Source organism: Pelodiscus sinensis, unplaced genomic scaffold, assembly GCF_049634645.1.
Source record: "Pelodiscus sinensis isolate JC-2024 unplaced genomic scaffold, ASM4963464v1 ctg36, whole genome shotgun sequence".
NCBI classification, from domain to species: domain Eukaryota; kingdom Metazoa; phylum Chordata; order Testudines; family Trionychidae; genus Pelodiscus; species Pelodiscus sinensis.
In genome coordinates this window covers 2,945,650-2,964,002 of record NW_027465931.1, presented here as the reverse complement: position 1 = coordinate 2,964,002, position 18,353 = coordinate 2,945,650, and the positions used below count along the sequence as shown (strand labels likewise).

At 52.7% G+C, this 18,353-nt stretch overlaps 1 protein-coding gene across 1 annotated transcript in view; it reads right to left on the bottom strand.

The window, feature by feature from the left end:
- LOC102450345 (autism susceptibility gene 2 protein homolog) overlaps window positions 1–16,223 on the bottom strand; it is a 437,768-nt gene extending 421,545 nt beyond the window's left edge. Inside the window, exon 1 of the mRNA XM_075916845.1 lies at window positions 15,100–16,223. The gene's annotated coding sequence lies outside the window, so the exon portion shown is untranslated. The remainder of the gene's footprint in view (window positions 1–15,099) is intronic.
- Window positions 16,224–18,353: the final 2,130 nt, after the last annotated feature.

The window sequence follows — 18,353 nt, the reverse complement described above, 5'->3', positions numbered from 1 at the left end:
AGCAGCCAGTGGCCGAGCGACAGGCTGAGGCGGTGCCCCCCTGGGAAGCAGACAGCATCCCAGCTGGAGATGCCAATGAGTCAGGTACCCCAGTCTGAGAGGAGAGGAGGGGAGGGGGTAGGAAGGAACCCGGGGAGGGGTAGGAAGGAACCCAGGGCAGGCTTGTCCCATGTGGCTGGAGACTTGTGCAGTGGAATCCCGTTCCAGCCTTAAAGAGTTGGCGTTCCCCGACCCCTAAGGCCCTGGGTTGGGGCCTGGCGGTGAGGGCAGGCCCAGGTCCCCCTATCCACTCCCCTTTCCCCTCCCTTGCCCTAAGGTAGGGCAGAAAGAAGGCGAGTGACTTTGAGGGGCCGCAGCGAGTATAGCAGCCCAACTAGCACACGGGGCAGAAGACCCCGCGGCAGGACCCTCGAACCAGAGGGGCGAGCCCTCTAGGGGGCCCCGGGGGCACAGCACCACTAGGCAGTGGCGGCGAGGTTGAAGGGTTGGGAGAACAGCCAGCACGCCCAGGGGACCGGGAGGCGTTGGGGAGGGGGGCTGGAAACCCCCCCCCCCCCCCCGTGTCCCTTTGGCCCGCCCGCCCAGAGGGCAAGAGGAAAAGGAAGGCGTTGCCGGGAAGGGGTAGGTGGAATCCCCGCGGCGCACCCCCAACAATGTGACACACACATAGGTCACTAGATCATGTGACCAGCTCCAATTTGGGAGACACCAGGAATATAAAAATCCCATGAGGGCGTCTCCATCTTGTCTTCAATCTTGCTCCTGATCCCAGATGCATTCTTGCTAGGGACAGAGAGCTAGGAAGGATTGCTGACCCATCCTGATACAGGATGTACACCAGAGACTTTTAAGCTGGCAGTTTGTAACATCTCTGCTAAGGGCCTGCATCAAGAACTTGGTGACTGATGCATGTAATGCATTCTCCTTAACAATCTTACTCTCAACCTTTTCTTTCTTTTATTAATAAACCTTTAGGCTAAGTCTACACTGGCATGATTTTCCGGAAATGCTTTTAACGGAAAAGTTTTCCGTTAAAAGCATTTTCAGAATGGAGCGTCTAGATTGGCAAGGACACTTTTCCGCAAAAGCACTTTTTGCTGAAAAGCGTCCGTGGCCAATCTAGACGTGCTTTTCCGCAAAAAAGCCCCAATCGCCATTTTCGCGTTCGGGGCTTTTTTGCGGAAAACAAATCTCAGCTGTCTACACTGGCCCTTTTGCGCAAAAGTTTTGTGCAAGAGGGACTTTTGCCCAAACGGGAGCAGCATAGTATTTCCGCAAAAAGCACTGATTTCTTATAGTAGGAAGTCAGTGCTTTTGCGGAAATTCAAGCGGCCAGTGTAGACAGCTGGCAAGCTTTTCTGGAAAAGCAGCTGATTTTCCGGAAAAACTAGCCAGTCTAGACACAGCCTTAGAGTTTAGATTCTAAAGGATGGGCCCAGCATGATCTTGTGGGTAAAATCTAAAGTGTAAATTGACCAGGGACTGTGGCTAGTTCTTTGGGACCAGGAGGATCTGTTCGGAGTTGGTGAGATCGGGTTTTATAACCTGTCACCTGTGTGTAAGGCCCAGGGCTGATTGTGGCACAGGGAGAGCTGGGGTGTCTGAGGGGTTTTGCTGGTGAGGCTTCCTGCTGGCCAGGTTGGCAGCTGGGGCTCTTGGTGTGACTGGTTTGTGGTCTATTTGGGAAAGGTCTCCAGTCGAGGGCTTTAACTAGCCCTGGTTTCGAGCAATTCGCCCTGAGCTGACTCCCTCAGCAGTGCCCAGACCAGGCCCAGTCCGTCACACCCTGGCAACCCTGTGATTCTCTGTGTGTCTCCTTCTACAGGTAGTGAGGGCCATCAACACCATCCTGCTGTGCAGGGTCTTTATCCTAGGCAACGTGGACCCCATCGTCACCGGCTTTGCCGCCATGGGCTTCCCCAACTGTGGGGAGCCATTGATGGCACCCATATCCTTATCCGGGCCTCTGAATAGATCAAGTGGAAGGGGTACTTTTCTATGGTGGTGCAGGCCCTCATGGACCACTGAGGCCAGTTCACCAACATTAATGTTGGGTGGTCAGGGAAGGCACATGACACCCACATCTTTAGGAACTCCAGCCTCTTCCAGAAGCTGCACGCTGGCACTTTTCCCCCAACCGCACCATCAGGGTCAGGGAAGTGGACATGCCCATCTGCATCATGTGGGATGATGCCTACCCTTTGCTCCCCCGGCTAATGAAACCCTACAATGGACACCTAGACCCCACCAAGGAATGTTTTAATGTCAAGCTCAGCAGGGCCCGCTTGTTGTGGAGGACTCCTTCGGCCATTTGAAAGGGAAGTTCCGCTGCCTCCTCACCTGCCTGGACCTCGGCGAGCGGAACATCCTCCAGGTGGTGGTGGCCTGCTGTATCCTGCACAATATATGTGAAAATAAGGAAGAGACGTTTCAGCCAGGGTAGAGGTCCCACCACCTCGTGTGCAGGGCCCTCAGCTGTCACAGGAAGCGGGGGGGGGGAGCGCTAGGGGGAAAAGCCCGAGGAGCAGGGGCTGGGGTGGGAGCAGCCACCAGGCGGTCGATGGCAGTGGTGTAAGCTGCGCACATGGTCCAGGCCTGCTACAACATCTCCTGCTACGTGGTGCAGCGCAGCTCCAGGTCTGCCTCCAGTCTGTGGTCCTACCGCTCCAGAGACCACTGCAGGACATGCATGCAGGCTATGTGGTCCCGCTGCAGGTCTTCTTGGGGTCACCTTTGCCTGCGGGTCACACAGGGTCTGGAGGCTGGCATGGGATGTGTGGCTTGCACCCCACTTGCAGTTGGTCCAGCTGTGAAGAAAAGTGAAAAGGGCAGTCATCCGAGGAGACAGGGTGCCTGAAGCCCAGCCCTCATCTCTGAGACAACACCAAAAGGTCTCAGGTCAGATGAAGGTGATGTGGTTCAAGCAAGGCCATCTGTGGCCTAGACTGTGGGCCATCTCCTGCAGAGGCATGGACATCCCAGGGGGGACCTTCACTACTCCCACGTCCCAGGAACAAGCAGGCATGGGAAGGTGCCAGTTAGGCCAGGAGTGTGCGGGTGGGTGGCGCCAGGGTGGCTTGGGTTCCCTCCAGGCCGCGCACACACTGGGTTTGGCAGTGGCAGTGTCCCACTGGGAGAGGACTTGTACCCCCGCCCTCTGGAGGAGGCAGGGGAGGAAGTTGGGGGAGGGGTGTGTAAGCAGAAGATGCCACTTGCCAGGGAGGGTGCTGCTGGGGTCCCCTCCACTTTCTTCCCCTCGCCCTCCCGGCAGGCTCCCCTGTGCAATCCCCAGGCCGACAGAGCCAGTCGGAGTTCACAGCCCCTCGACTCCCCCTGCATGTGTCCAGGGAAAGTAATTCAACTCACCTGATGATCCTTCCCTGGCCTCGTCCAAGCCCTGGGTAACATCCTGGGAGGGGGAGTACCAGCTCCATGGACAGGCTGATCTCCTGGTTAGTGGGCATGGTGTCTGTGCTGGCCATCTCCTCCTCCTCCTCCTCCTTGTCCTCTACTGCCACACCCTCCAGGAGGCTGACAACAGGTGTGTCCAGGCCAGAGTCAACAATGAGGGGAGGGGAGGAGACCTGTCCCCCTCCCACGATGCCATCAAGCTGGGTAAAGAAGCATCAGGTCTGGGTTGCCACTCCTGATCAGGAACTTTTCCCTTTTCCTTGGCATAGGCCTGGCGGAGTTCCCTTATTTTCATTCGCACCTGGTCCAGCGTGTGGCTGTGCCCCCTCTGGACCAGGCTGTCGGCCATGCAGCTGTAGACTTCTGCATTTTGCCATCTGATGTGGAGATCCTGGGTGTTGGAGTGTTCCCCCCAGATCTCAATGACATCCCCGATCTCCGCATCAGTCCATGAGGGTGCCCTCCTCTTTCAGTCCCGGGTAGGGGCTTGGGAGGTGGTTGCCTGCTCCCTGGAAGCCATGGGGGGCTTGGAGGGAGCATGGGGATCTGCCATGGCAGCAGCAATAGTTGTCAAGGCTCTGTTGTGTGGCATGTTGTGATCTGGGCCTGCTGTGTGCCACAAACCCTTTCCCCTGTGGCTGTAGCTTTAAGGGCTGCAGGAGAAGGGGAACTACAGAGCTCTGATGAATGTGGACAGAGTGGCCACCAGGGTATGTGTGGGAAGCCCTGGAGCCTACTTATTTCAAAATAAGCACAGCTGTGCTGTCTACACATACCCTATTTCAAAATAGTTATTTCGAAATAGGGTAACCCTTATTTCATGAGGAATAATGCCTGAGTGCAGAATAAGAAGCCCGTTATTTCGAAACAGGCTTGCTGTTTAGACGCTCACTTTGTTGTTTTGAAATGCCGTAAGTCAATGAAGAGATGAGACTGGTAAAGGTTAGCCAGCTACATTTTCAAGAATGCATAAATGATCCTTTGTAACAAGCCTTCCACAAAAACTAAACTGTGTGCTTTTAAAATATTTTTTTAAATCTACACTTTTCAAACTATATAGGAAAATCTTTTACTTCTTTTTAGCTTACTTGCTATTTCAGTTTATGCCCTATAAAAATATGAACCTAACTCATTTAAATAAGCAAACAGAACAACATATTTTTACAATCACTAAAACATTATAATGTAATCTTTTGACTTCTCCACATGAAAGTGTAAAGGCAGGAATCACTAGATGGAAAGGCAAGGGTAGTCTGGTGGTACATGACTGTGGTTCTGATTACCTTCCCGAAGCCTTGCTCTCTGTTGTCAAGTTCCTTCTTCAGTTGATAACACTAAGATTTCCAGCCTCTCTGATACTTCTTGACCTTTGCTACAGGCTTCAGAAAGTGCAGTAAATCTAACCACGCAGTGTTAAAGCCTGGTGTTAATTTACATCTTTTATGAACAACCAAAATCCTGCCCCAGCTTTGAAAATAAAGTATTGATAACAATAAGCATAACCATACTGATCTGAGTTTGAATCTGTCAGAAGCACCTCTTTAAGGAGATTATAAATAGATTAGAACAGACTCAGCACTTTAAAGAAACACAAAACTCTCATAGTATAGTAAAGTTATCAGCTCCTTGATGGGGTCATAGTGGACCACAAGTTGAATGAGTCAACAGTGTGATGCTGTTGCAAAAAAAGCAAATATGATTCTAGGTTGTATCAACAGGTGTGTTGTAAGCAAAACTCGTGAAGTCATTCTGCCGCTCTACTCTGCACTAGTTAGGCCTCAGCTGGAGTACTGTGTCCAGTTCTGGGCGCCACATTTCAAGAAAGATGTGGAGAAATTGGAAAGGGTACAGAGAAGAGCGACAAGAATGATTAAAGGTTTAGAGAACATGACCTATGAAGCCAGGCTTCATGAACTGGGCTTGTTTAGTCTGGAAAAAAGAAGATTAAGGGGGGATATGATAGCGGTTTTCAAATATCTAAAAGGGTGTCACAAGGAGGAAGGAGAAAATTTGTTCCTCTTGGTTTCTGAGGACAGGACAAGGAGTAATGGGCTTAAAGTGCAGCAGGGGAGGTTTAGATTGGACATTAGGAAAAAATTCCTAACTGTCAGGGTGGTCAAATATTGGAATAAATTGCCAAGGGAGGTGGTGGAATCTCCCTCTCTGGAGATATTTACGAACAGGTTAGATAGACATCTGTCAGGGATGGTGTAGGTGGAGCTTGGTCCTGCCTTGAGGGCGGGGGGCTGGACTCTATGACCTCTCGAGGTCCCTTCCAGTCCTATGATTCTATGAAACTGGGAGTCATGCCTGAATTAATTATTTCACTGTACTTTAATAACCACAAGACAACATACAAAATATGAAAAAAAATCATCAATGAAGTGTCCGGACTTCAGCTAAGGCAACTTTATATAATTTAATACATGGAGGTCAGGTCCATGGAGTGCTATTAGCCAGGATGGGTAGGAATGGTATCCCTGGCCTCTGTTTGTCTGGAGGTGGGTGACAGGGGAGGGATCACGTGAGGATTCCCTGTTGTGATCTCTCCCTCTGGGACACCTGGCATTGGCCACTGTCAGCAGACAGGATACTGGGCTAGATGGACCTTTGGTCTGACCCAGTACGGCTGTTCTTATGTACCAAAATCACCACTAGGGGGTCAATGTACTGCCTCCACCACTTGGAATCAGCAAGCTAACACTGGCAGTTGTTTCTGAAGTAAAAACAAAACTTTACTGTGGTTTTTATCTGCAGGAAAAATACCGGATACTTTTTTTGTAATAAGACAGATTATTACAAGGTTAGAGATTACCTTTTCATTCAGATTGATCTGAGGGTATGTCTACACTAGCCCTCTAGTTCGAACTAGGGTGGCTAATGTAGGCATTCGAACTTGCAAATGAAGCCCAGGATTTAAATATCCCGGGCTTCATTTGCATGTTCCTGTCCGGTCACCATTTTGAAATTCCACTAGTCTGGACTAACTGCCTGCGGCTACACGCGGCAGTTACAGGTGATTCGAACTAAGGACTTAGTTTGAATTGCCGTTTCACTGCCACGTGTAGCCACGGGCAGTTAGTCCGGACTAGTGGCATTTAAAAATGGCGACCGGATGGGAACATGCAAATAAAGCCCGGGATATTTAAATCCCGGGCTTCATTTGCAAGTTCGAATGCCTACATTAGCCACCCTAGTTCGAACTAGGGGGCTAGTGTAGACATACCCTGACATAACAAAATAATTTAATCAAGGTTGATAGAAATGTAAGCTTTTAGGCTGTGTCTAGACTGGCAAGTTTTTCCGCAAAATCATCTGCTTTTGCGGAAAAACTTGCCAGCTGTCTACACTGGCCGCTTGAATTTCCGGGAAAGCACTGACTATCTCATGTAAGATTGTCAGTGTTTTTCCGGAAATACTATGCTGCTCCCGTTCGGGCAAAAGTCTTTTTCTGAAAGACTTTTGTGCAAAAGGGCCAGTGTAGACAGCAGAGATTTGTTTTCCGCAAAAAAGCCCCGATCATGAAAATGGCAATTGGGGCTTTTTTGCAGAAAACCGCGTCTAGATTGGCCACGGATGCTTTTCCGCAAAAAGTGCTTTTGTGGAAAAGTGTCCTGCCAATCTAGATGTGCTTTTCTGAAAATGCTTTTAACAGAAAACTTTTCCGTTAAAAGCATTTTTGGAAAATCATGCCAGTGTAGACGTAGCCTTAATGTTTAATCTTTGACATTAAATAGGTTGTTGTGGCGGGGTCACCAGCCCCGCCCCCTTCAACCCCAAGGCCTGGTCCTTTAACTGCAGGCCCAGCGGCCTAGTCCTTTATGGGATCCCCTCTTCGTCCGGGATCCGGGGAGGAAGGGGTACGGGGGCCCGGACCCTCCCTCTCCACCAGGCCCCAACCCAGTCCCCTGTCAGTGGCGGGTGGTTCTCCCCGAAACTCACCGAGCCCGCTGGGTCCTTTCCTGGTCCCCACCCTGGGTTGCTTCCTACCCCCTCGCCCTGGCCAACAGCGGTCCCACCTGTGGATGCGGGTCTGGTTACAGCAGCCCCGTTGGCAGGCGCCGCTTGGGAGACAGAAGTGGCCGGGGCAGCGACAGCTTCTAGGGGGGCTGCACAGCGCAGCCAGCATTGCGGACTTTCTCGTCCTGGAGACAACAGCGGCAGGGGTAACTGGTCCGGTGTCTCTGGTTCCAGCTGCAACGGCTGTGGCTCCGGTGTCTGGAGAGGAGCTCCTTCCCCTCCAGAGGCCAGCCCCAACTGAGCAGCCCTGCAGCCTTTTATACCTGGGCTGTACTGCGAGCATGCCCAGCAGGGCTGCAGGGGAGGGGCGTATTCTACCCAACAGGCAGGCTCTCCGCCCCCAGGTTCAGTGACTGCCCTTTCATATTCTGTAAAGTTTGAATTTCTTAGTAAGTTACCAAACATCTGTAAATGTAATTACTAAAAAGAGAGATACTCCCCCAAAATCAAAGTAATATACCAATTTTATTATGACTGCCAGGTTTTTTTTACAGTATTGTGTTTTGTTTACAGGTATAAATTATTATGCATAGGCATTTCAAGAAAATGTTCTGCAGCAACTTCATTACATAATGTACAAATTCTCCCAAGGGATATTATATAATGGCCATTCTTCCTTTCCCTAAGGATTATATTTCTCATTACATCTCCTGGTAATTGATCAGCCTAGGAAACAATTTCTGGTAAATCCATACATTCCCTACCCGATTCACTGTTTCCATCACAAAAGATCACAAAAAATAATAAAATATATTTCCATTTGTGAATGCCTAATTTACCAGTAATATTAATTAAAAACACTATTTGTTGATAGTTACTATTCTGGTAATTTGCAAATCAGACTGCTTTCAGGTCCTGGGTGAGCAGCGGGTCCCCCTGCAAACCCCGCTGGGACAAGAAGCCCACCAAAGACCTCATGCTGCCCCCCCAGCCCAGGTCTCTTCATGCTGCTGCCTCTGCTGCTGCTCTCCACCCCCGCTTTACACTCTGCCTTCTTCCCTCCCCACCTTGTTATGGTTATGATTATTTTTTTTCTTTAGCCAGCCATAGCAGAGAGGTGTGTTACAGGTTGTACCTCTAAAAAACGGTATTCTGTGGTCCAGTAGGAACATGAATGCTCCTGGACTAGACAGCCTGGGAGCCTAAGGGCAGGAGGGACAGCCGAGCTGGGGAAAACAGGCTCAGCTGCAGGCAGCACAGGACTGGAGCTGTAGCCTCTGTGGCCCGCAGCAGTACAGGGCCGGGGCTGGAGTCCTCAAGCAGCCTTGCAGTGGTGCAGGGCAGAATCTCCTTACAATCCCCAGGAGCATGGGGACACAGCCCCGCAGCAGCCCCTTGGAATGGGGGGCTGGGGTCAAAGCCCTGCAGTCAGAGCAGGACTGGGGTCGGTGTCCCACAGCAGCTTGGGGCCAGAGAGCCCTGGCAGCATCCCCCTGGAGCGTGGGGCTGGGACGGAGCCCCGCAGCAGGAGCCAGAGCCCGTGTTGCTTAGGGAGCAGGGGCAGCAGCTAAGCAAGCAGCCCAGCCAGTTTTTTTTTGGGGGGGGGGGGGGTAGGGCGTGGGGAGGGTCCCTGCTGGGTCAGCCTGCCAGCAGCAATGAAGGAAAAGGAGGCCACTTGCTTTCGCATGGCTCCCAGCCCTGTGCTCCAGGCACTGACTCCCACTGCTCCTATTGGATGGATTCCAGAGCAGCAGCAGGAAAAGCCTGCTGGAAGTGTCCCCACTTTTGATACGGTCTCCCACAATATTCTTGCCAGCAAGTTAAGGGATTGTGGATTGGATAAATGGACGGTAAGATGGATAGAAAGATGGCTAGAAGGCCGGGCCCAGCGGGTAGTGATCAACGGCTCGATGTCAGGATGGTGGTCGGTTTCTAGCAGAGTGCCCCAAGGTTCGGTTCTAGGACCGGTTTTGTTCAACATCTTTATTAATGACCTGGATGAGGGGATGGATTGCACCCTCAGCAAGTTTGCGGATAACACTAAGCTGGGGGGGAGAGGTAGACACGCTTGAGGGCAGAGATAGGGTCCAGAGTGACTTAGACAAATTGGAGGATTGGGCCACAAGAAATCTGATGAGGTTCAACAAGGACAAGTGCAGAGTCCTGCACTTGGGACGGAAGAATCCCAAGCATAGTTACAAGCTGGGGACCAACCAGTTAAGTAGCAGTTCTGCAGAAAAGGACCTGGGGGTTACAGTGGATGAGAAGCTGGATATGAGTCAACATTGTGCCCTTGTAGCCAAGAAGGCTAATGGCATATTAGGTTGCATTAAGAGGAGCATTGCCAGCAGATCCAGAGATGTCATTATTCCCCTTTATTCAGCTCTGGTGAGGCCACATCTGGAGTATTGTGTCCAGTTCAGGGCCCCCCACTATAGAAAGGATGTGGACACATTGGAGAGGGTCCAGCGGAGGGCGACCAAAATGATTAGGGGCTGGAGCACATGATCTATGAGGAGAGGCTGAGGGACTTGGGTCTGTTTAGTCTGCAGAAGCGAAGAGTGAGGGGGGATTTGATAGCAGCCTTCAACTTCCTGAAGGGAGGTTCCAAAGAGGCTGGAGAGAGGCTGTTCTCAGTAGTGACAGATGGCAGAACAAGGAGCAATGGTCTCAAGTTGTGCTGGGAGAGGTCCAGGTTGGATATTAGGAAAAACTGTTTCACTAAGGGTATGTCTACACTACAAAGTTAATTCGAAATAACAACAGTTATTCTGAATTAACTTTAATAGCGTCTACACAGGCAAACCGCTATTTCAAAATAAATTCAAAGTAGTGGAATCTCCATCCCTAGAGGTGTTTAAGTCTTGGCTTGACCAAGCCCTGGCCAGGTTGATTTAATTGGGATTGGTCCTGCCTAGAGCAGGGGGCTGGACTTGATGGACTTCTAAGGTCCCTTCCAGCTCTATGGTTCTATGATTCTATGAGAGGGGAGGATAGCAGGTCAGAAGGAGAAGGAGAGGACAGCTGTTGTCCCTCCAGGACAAGGTGATCCCCCTCTGAGGCAGCCGGGGTCAAACCTACAGCCTCCACCTCCTGTGAAAGGAAGGCGAGTCCGCTGCCTGCCGCCACATGGTCACCCTTGTCGGTGGCAGGGACAGCGGTCACCTCCACAGGGGAAGTGGGGGCAGTGGGAGTATCCTCCATGGCTTCCCCATGCAGGGACTCCGGAACTGAGGCATTTACCCCTTCCGCACCCACTGCGGTCACCTCAGCCACCCCATGGCGCTGTGAAGCATCCGGGGGCTCAGAGGGAGGGATGGCTTCAGCGTCCACTCCCAGAGGAACGAGCAGGGTACCCTCCCCTTCAGTGGGTGGGTGGAGCACTGGGCTCATTTGTGGCACCTCCCCATGTCACCCTCCCAGTCCTCAGAGGAGGAGGGCTGGATCTGAATGGGGGAAGGGCCAAGGGGGAAGGGCAGTGATAGGAGAGCGAGGGAAGACAGGGCCTGGAAAGCAGGGGGAGGGGAGACTTTCCCCCAAGGTAAGCCCTGTCTGAGTCCCGTCGCCGACCCCGCCGCCTTCTCCTCACGGGCCTGGCCTTGCTGCTTATTGCAGTGACAGCAGTACCCACTCGCTCGTCTAGGCTCTGTGAAGCCTGAGCGGGACTGACGACAGTCATGGTTGGAGGAGGGGCGGCCCCAGGGTTCGGACCGTCAGGGCCAGCGCCGATGGTAGGGCTGGTGCCCTCCTGGGTGTCGGGGGTCCCGGGTGCCTCTCCAAACCGGGCCAGGGGACAGTCCCTTCGGACGTGCCCCGTTGCCTGAGAGAGAAAACACCGGGCCTCCCCCACTGTATAATATACCCAGTACTGGGCCCCTTGATGGGGCACCAGAAATGACCCTTCTAGGGCTTCTCTGCCACGCCCCGTTGGGAGTAGTTGGACGTGGACCTGCCGGCAGAAGCAGAGAACGTGGTGGAGGGTAGGGTCCTTGCAGCCCAGAGGAAGGGGACTTAGGACTGACAAGGGCCTCCCCAGGGTGGAGAGGAAAGGCAGTAGGGCGGTGTTGGGGAGGAAGGGAGGAAAATACCACCCGTACACCCAGGTTCTCTTGAGGCTTGAGCGGGGCGTGGACTCCCCCCACCGACAAACCTTTCTCCACTGCCTCCTGGGTGGTGGCCTTGGACGCCCGGAAGAATACGACCCTCCCAAATGTGTTAGAGGCCACCACCACTCCTGCAGGCCCCACCACACGGGCCAACGCCCACACGTAGGTCTCCACGTGGGGCGAGGCCGCCACCAGGAGGCAACGGACCCCGTGCCTCCTGGTCAGGGTCGGGAAGGGGCCGTGGCTGTGGGGGATGGAATTGCAAGAGGCAGCCTGAGCGGATTGGGAGGAGGCAGGCCGGGGGGTGGGAACTACCTGGGCGTACGCCCTGGGGGGCGGGACACCATCGCCCCCAGAGCTGGTGGAGGGAACAGGGGGATGGGAAAGAGGGGAAGCCATGGCCGAGGCCACAGCCAGGGGGTGAGCCTTTGCCATACGAGGTTTTGCCTTCCGGGCAGGGCTCTTGCCCTTCCTGGTCCCCTGGCCTTTTCTGCCCTTCAGGGCAGCATTCTTAATGGTGACAGTGCTGGCAGAAGGCGCCGTGGCAGTGGTCGGGGTCCCGGAATTCCCATCCACGTCTGCCATCTCCACCGTATGAGCAGGTAGCCCAGCAGCCTCAGAGGGAACAGCGTTGGCAGAGGTGGATGGGTAGGGAAGGGGCATCAGGGGCGTCACAAGAGGGAATTAAAAAATGCCAGGGGAGGGAGCAAGGGGAGGAAGGGAGGGGAAGAAGAATGTTCACTGCTCCCCCTCGCTCGCTAGGCTGGAAGTGGGGTGGGAGGGCAGCAATGCACATAGGAGGAAGGGGGGGGGGGAGGAACAAGGGGTACAGCTCCCAGCACAGGACGGTAAGAGCGGCTCCTCTGGCTGCACTGGGAAGGTGAGAGGGTCAATTATTGAAAGAACATGGGGAAGTGAGACGTGCGTGGGGGGAGGGTAACTAAAGAAGAAAGGGAGGCTCAGGCACCAAACAAAAGAACAGAGCAGGGCATGGGCACAGGAGAAGGGGGGAAGCAGTGGAGGGGGGAAGGCAGACAGTGAGGAGGTGCCTGCTCAAGAAAAGTAGGGTGGGGGTAGCTAGACCCTGCTGGGGGAGGGGGGGGGGAGAACCAGTGTGCCCATGGGCACCTGAGTGTCTAGGCCCACAGCACCTGCTGCAGGGTCCAGCAGAGCAAAAGGCGGGGGGGGCGAGAATGAAAAAGGCCCCTGCAGCAACTGAGGCTGGGGAGGGAGCAGCAGCAGTGGTGGCAGCAGCAGCAGCAGAAATGCAGGGGGCAGGGGAACCAGCAAAGGGTCAATCACCCCCCACCCCCAGCTCCCCACAAAAACTGCACCAGCCACCACCTAGGGACACAGATGGAAAATGGGCCCCTTAAAAACTCCCCACCACCACAGAACAAGCTGTGGGGAGAAAGGACCTCAGGAGCTACCCTCAAGCAGCCCCCTTACCTCCTCTGCCCCAGGGGGAGCAGCAGCAACAGTGAAGCTCAGGCCTGCAGCAGTGAAGAAAAAAAGGGACCAAGTAGACCCCCAAGAAGATGGAAGAGGGGGTTCTCCCCTGCCTGGGGCAAGACAGCAGAGGCCCCCACCCGCCCCCACATCCAGTACCCTCAACAGCTAGCTGAGGTGAAGGGGTCGGGGGAGGAAGCTGCCTGCAAACAAAGCAGGTCAAGAGAAGAGGGGGCCTGGCCCAGAATATGGGTCTATCCGAGGCCTGCCTGCCACAACAGCAGTAGCCCAGCCCCCCCCACCACCCCTCCCAAAAAGGAAGAGAGGAGGGGTGCAGGGTAAGGAGGATGTGCAGCAGCCTGAAAGCAGGGGGTTACAGGAGTTTGGTGGGGGACAAGTACAGGGGTAGCTGGGGGAGTGGGTTTCCGTACCCTGGATAGGCTGCCAGGGTACGTCTACACTAGCCCCCTAGTTCGAACTAGGGAGGCTAATGAGGGCGACCGAAATTGCAAATGAAGCCCGGGATTTAAATATCCCACACTTCATTAGCATGTTCCCAGGCAGTCGCCATTTTGGAAATTGACTAGCCCGGAAGAACTGCCCGCGTCTACACACGGCAGAAAAGGGAGATTCTGAAATAAACCCCTTACTTCGCATTACTAACTGGTCACCTGCAGCCAGTTTGGGCCTGCTGGTCCACTATAAAAGGCTTCCCCACTGGTAAGGAGAGGGAAGGAGAAGAGAGATGGACCAGAGGGGAGGAAGCGTAGCGGGGAGAACTGAAGGTTGCAAGCAGGAGAGGTTTCACCTAGGTGCCAGGGAAAAGGTACTGTGGGAGTGGATAGTGGGAGGCATCGTTAGAGGGGCCACATGACACCTTTTACTGCCAGTCATGTGTCCATCTTGACCCCCAGCGGTGGGACTTCCTGTGGCAGGTGGGCATGGCTAACATTTGATTGATGAAAAGCTTCAGAGGGGTAGCCGAGTTAGAGACTAACTAACCTGTTACAGACTAACTCAGCTACCCATTTGATTGATGGTAGGGCCCTTATATCATGTGTCCCCATTTATGGTTTGGAAAATATGGTCACTGTATTTATATGGTATTTTAATAGGTTCAGGCTGGATGATTTATGTTAATTATGCTTGGAATTGTTGAATCTAATAAGTTTCTCAGTCATTATGCACTCCTTCCTTTGAGATGCTGAAGATCCCTTGTATATTACAAGGTGTATGCATTGGTTGGATTGAATATGTTTCTTTACTTATGTGTTATTTAACCCTTGTTTTACATGGGGTTCTGTAAGGAACCCTTAACATTTACCTCCCTTTCCCCCCTTGTACATCCTTCTGCAGTCAGGGAAACTAATGAAACACATACATCCCTTTCCTTCTGGTACACAATCACTACTACATCTTCAAGAGAAATCTCTTTCCCTCCGTTCCTCCTGTGAAGGTGAATTTTCAAATGTTGTATCATTCTGAGGCCTCATTTCTGGCCGCTCCCGTCTGGAATTACAGCCCCGTATTTGCTGACGAAGACATCAATTCACTATTTATTATTTTTCCCCGTCTTAAACTGTGCAAAACCGATTGAAAAACAGGCTGCCTATGAAAAGGCGACTCACTTCCCAGCACATCTCAGAAGGGTCTTCTCTGCTAAGTCTGGTTTAAAGATTTCTTAGACAAAAAATCCTTAGTGCAGATTTATGGAGTGGTTTTTTTTTGTTTGTTTCAAAACAGCTGGATTCAGTTTTTGATTGTTTGTGCTCTTACAACGAATAGCGTTTGGAAAATTCACTCAATAGTAAAAGAAACTGCACAGATAGCAGGAGGAAAAAAACGAGAAGGACAAACCTGTGGTAAGATTCGGAAAATTAAACAACCTCGTCAATTTCATTGAACGAGACAAAATAAGAGACACACGCAACCAACCACCATGTACATACACCAGGCGGAAAATACGGCGATTTCCTTCTTTTTGTCTGACCGCAAAGCCACATCATCTCCTGGGGGAAAGGGGAAAAATATTTCTAACCCTACTCACCCACCCAGGCCGAGGTGCAAAAACGAATCAATATATCACGCCTACTTGGCTCTGAGCTGACAATAGAGCAAAGACAATACATCTTCCCCAATCTCCCTCTCCCGCCCCCCATGTACTGTTACTTACCCCAGCTGCAACGATGCCCGGGAGCCGCTACAATACAATCAAAAGCACAGTTGGGCAACTTCAGGAACAAAGGGGTAATCCACAATGCGAAAAAGAAATAGATCGCTATGTGTATATACACTTGCAGACACACACACAGCCCCCCACGGGTGTTCGGGCGGCAATCCCAGATCAGTCTTAATCCACAGACAAAACGCGCTGATCAGCTCCGGCGGGTACTACCGGGGGGAGGGAGCCTGGCTGTGTTACACAAAGCAGCATTCAAAAGAAAAGGGAGATGCTCCTAGGATCCCTTCTCCCCCTCCCAGCCTCTTCTGCGCCTTCCTCTGTCCTCGCCCCGGGAGCGGAGAGTGTCGCGAGCGGGTGCAAGGGAACCGGGCACAGCAGCTTTGTGATGTCCTGGCCCGTCCTCGTTCCCCTCACCTCCAGAAAGGAACCCGATGTAATTTTTCACTCAAAGTTTGTCCCACCCTCCCCAGGCTGCCTTTCGCCTCCTCTGCCGGTGCTGTGTCGGGGGGTTGGGTTGATTTCCCTTGCACCCAGAAACTCAGCTCCGAAGAGGGCACATGGTACCGATCCGGACAGCTGGAGTCATTGCAAAACCAGAGCCAGCCCGGCTCCGATCGGCATCAGGCAGGCGGCGGGAGAAAGAACCCCGCTCCTCAGCATCTAGAGCCTTCCCCGGGCTGGAGATTTCTTCCTCTGCTTCTTCCTTTTAGTCAGGTCGTGGTAGCCATTATTCCCACACATGGGAGGAAAGGGGCCCGGAGGAACCGGGGCAGCAGCCCCCTTGCAAAGGCGGCGGCGGCGGCAGCAGCCGGGCGCTGAGAACCCGCGCTGCCTTCTCCTTCGGCTAATGCTCCTGAGGCAACTGCGAGCGGCTCAATTAGCACTCGCCGCGGTTGCACAGCAGAGCAGCAGGAGCCAGGCTCGACTAATCCAGGCAAGAGAGAACAGATCCCTCCTTCCCGGCGCTGGCTGGGGCACTTCGCCGACCTCCTGCGACGTTAGCTGCGCAGCGAAACCTTCACCTGCTCACAGCCCCTTCCTCCCCGCCCCAGCTCACTGGAGATCATGGGGAATTGTCCTCGGCAGAAGGGGGAAGCGGTTTGCAACCTTGATTGTCAAATGTCACCGGGGGATGCTGGATAAATTCGCATCAAGAGGATGACGGGGGCTAGCCAAAGGAATTTTTAATGACCCGTGGTCACCTTGAAATGAAGGTTCCAATTCTAAATGAATTGCAAGAATAGGTCTATAATCAGTGTAGGATTAATATATTTTAAGAGGAGGTTACTCGCCTCCTGTAACTGACATTCTTCGAGATGAGCGTCCCTGGGGGTGCTCCACATCAGGTGTAGAGCGTCCCAGCGCCTCTGGACAGAGTTTCTTCAGCAGTGCCTCAGAGGGGGCCGTGCATGCACAGCGCGTGAAGCGCGTGGGCTCCCTCACTAGCAGGGCCATCCTTAGCCATATGCAGAATAGGCAGTTGCCTAGGGCACCAGTATTTCTGGAGCACCACTCTGCCTGGACAATCGGGAAACAGTGGAGCATGTAACAACAGGGCTGGGTCCTAGAGAGAGCCAAATGCGCTGTCTGCAGCACAGTCTGAGGGAGGGGATTGGCTGCTGGGGTCTCTGGGAAGGGGAGGGGGTAGGGGTGGGGGAAGGAACTCACCTGTGAGTGTGACTCTCTCCCCCAACCTGAGGTGAAGCAGGCTGGGTGGCTCTGGTAGTATCCTTTGTTGCCCCCCATAACATCAATTTTTCTCCCCCCCCATGGAGCACCCCCCCTTTCCCCCTCCCCCTCTCTCCCCCCTCCCCTCCGGCAGGGCTGGGTTGGGTGAGGTGCTGGGGAGGGGCCTGGCAGGCTGGCTCCGTGCTGAGGAAATGAAAGAGAAAGTGACTCTCACTTCCTGGGCAGCCAGCCCAAGCAACAGGGGCTGGCTGGAATTATCACACACAGCTGGCTGGGCTGGGGATAGGGTGCCAGATAGCATGTGTGAAAAATCAGGACAGGGGGTTGGGGTAGGGTGGCCAGATGTCCCACTTTTATAGGGCCAGTCCCAATTTTTTGAGTCTTTTTCTTATATAGGCTCCTATTACCCCCCACCCCTGTCCTGATTTTTCACACTTGCTGTCTGGTCACCCTAGGTGGGGGGTAATCCGTGCCTGTATAAGACAAAGCCCCAAATATCGGAACTGGCCCTATAAAATCAGGACATCTGGTCACCCTAGCTGGGGAGCACGTCTCTCCCCTGGGCTGGCAGTGATCCATCTCATCCGGGGGCAGCTGCACAGGGCAGGATGAGTGGGTGCCCTGTCCCTGAGATCAGTTGCTGTGCTAACTTCACCATGGTCTGTGGTGCTGACGGTGGTGCTCAGTGGCGTGTGATCGGACCTGAGGGTTTGCTGCTGCTGTTGCCACTTTTCACCCCAAGACGTGGATTTTGGGGTCCTGCAGGTTTCCACCTATCTCCTCCTCTACTGCAGCTGTTGGACCAGCAAGCTGGGGGGTAAGCCAAGCATGGAAGCAGTACTGTGTTGCCATTTAGATTGTCATTTAACGACTTTGTTTGCCAAAAATACTTGCTAACAATCCTGAATCCAATTTCAATATTTAAAAAAAAATTAATATCTTAGCCAAAAACAGAAAATTAAGTTGACAATTATTTGCAGGGCTTGCCAAGCAGCGGCGAGCCCTGCTCACCAGCCACATGGTTCTGCGCTCTGCGCCGGCTCTTCCGGGTTGTAATCTACTCACCGCGGGTGAGTAGATTACATTATTTGTCAAGCCCTGATTATTTGTGACAAGTTTGGTTTGGGGCAGGGAGTGGGCCAGTTTTTATCAAGAAACAAAAAATGTTGACTGGCTTTCCTATAGCCCTGTTACTGCTAAATAGAGCCCTCCAACAACTGTAATATGCTCATCTACTTACTAGTGTATGGCGTGACCATATGTTGTACTAAGATTCTCTTGCTTTTTCTCCCAGTGAGTCAGTATAGCTTTTGCCAGCCCAGAGGTTGGGCAGCCAATGTCTTACATTTTCACAATGTTTTGTCCAACTTTCATAAAGTAAATACATGGTTAATATGAGTTAAAAAGGCCAGGGACACTTCCTTGTGAAGAATCTGTGCAGCAGATCATGCTAGAGCTGTGAAAATGTCAGTGTTTTGATGCAGTGATGTATCATGTATTTCTGGCAGTGCCCCAAATGTGCTGTTATTGCTAATGTCTTTCCAAACCTAAATAAG